At 31.2% G+C, this 1,548-nt stretch overlaps 1 long non-coding RNA gene across 1 annotated transcript; it reads right to left on the reverse strand.

Annotated features, from left to right (window-relative positions):
- Positions 1-209: 209 nt before the first annotated feature.
- On the reverse strand, positions 210-1,548 carry LOC120067724. Its single transcript, XR_005479009.1, has 3 exons — positions 1,456-1,548; positions 405-552; positions 210-280 (listed from the first exon to the last, which is right to left on the reverse strand). It is a non-coding gene; the product is annotated as an uncharacterized LOC120067724 (long non-coding RNA).

The following is a 1,548-nucleotide window of genomic DNA, read 5'->3' on the forward strand; positions in this document are numbered from 1 at the left end:
CATGAATGAAAATTGAACTTTGAAGTGTACAAAATATAGTTCTCGATTCCTACCTAACCAATTTCCCAAGCATTTTGCTTTTCTTTGGGGTCAACGGATTGACCAATCCATATAAACACTTCAGCTTGAATGTCAAATGTCAAGATATCCTCTGTCAACAGATCATCTTGAGAGAAGGTGTTAATTTTCTCTACCTGCACATGATAAATATAAGATCATAACACTGCATCTGGTTTAACTTCTTCATTAACAAGAATTCAAATATTCACCTGGAACTTTCCTGTAAGGACAAATGTGAAGATCAACCATCAAAATGGAAGCAGTCAAAATGGAAAGTCAGCAATGATAATAGTTAAATGCCAAATGAGAATTCTTTTATAACTTAAAAAGATAACACATGTCACCTCTAGTGAATGAAAATGCATACAAGTGGGGATCCCTGATAATATCCTGAGATACTTTTTTACTGTTGTAACTTTGTTTTCCTCCAAGTGCAAACCAGAAGGTTGAACTCTCTGTTCCTTCCTTTGCATGTTTCAAAGTAACACCTGGCTGTATTAGGGAGAAAATAATATCAGTATACATATACAAAAGGAAGACTAGGACAAGATATCTTCAAACATTAAAAAACAATACTTATAATCTATAAACTTCCAAAAAAGAAAGAAAAGTTATACAAGAAAATCTACCATTGTAACTATGGCTTGGCTCATTTTGTTGGGCTATCTTTTCATACGCCCTTTTGTATCCTTTCATGTTTCTCAATGAAAGCTCTCTTTTTTCAAAAATATATTTCCACATTTTAAAAATTGATTACTTTTATACATTTCAATGATTCTAACTTTAAAATTTTATTTCAAGTTTAAGATATTATCATATGAGAGACAAGGTAAAAGAAATGATAAATATGCAATATGTCTTTGAGTTTGACAAAATTCTTTCTGTCTTTCAAATGACATAATACCTAATGCTAAAACATTTGAGCAACATCCAAATCAACTTATCATTTCTCTTAATAATTTAAACTCCTATACATTAGAAAAAGAATAAAAAATAAGAATCAATAAAAAAAAATGCATATTTGCTTAAAAACCCAATTTGATATATTTCACTTCAATATGATGGACATATCTTTTTTTTTTCCAATTTTTGAAAAATTAAATAAATAAATAAAGTGTTTTACATATGTTCATAAGTGTCCAATGCATATCCATTGTGCTCAACAAATACTCACTATCGTCCGATAAGACATCTCAATTGTTGAGCTAGTGCCCAATGTGTGACTATTGTGCTTAATAAATAACCAAACTGTCAATGCATCCACTATGTCTCAGATACCAACACGTTATCCAAACTAAAGTTTGGGCCAAGTGTAGCACATGCAATGGAAGATTGTATCCATTCAAATATATATATATATAGACAGATAAATGGATAAAATGTTTGAGACCTTACCCTTAGAAACTCTGCAACTTTTGCAGCTAACTGTTGCTGCTCGAATGTACTTTGGTTTCCATGCCAAGAGAAAACAGAAGAGCCGGATTGCAG

This window comes from Benincasa hispida, chromosome 1 (genome assembly GCF_009727055.1).
Source record: "Benincasa hispida cultivar B227 chromosome 1, ASM972705v1, whole genome shotgun sequence".
In the NCBI taxonomy this organism is placed as follows: domain Eukaryota; kingdom Viridiplantae; phylum Streptophyta; class Magnoliopsida; order Cucurbitales; family Cucurbitaceae; genus Benincasa; species Benincasa hispida.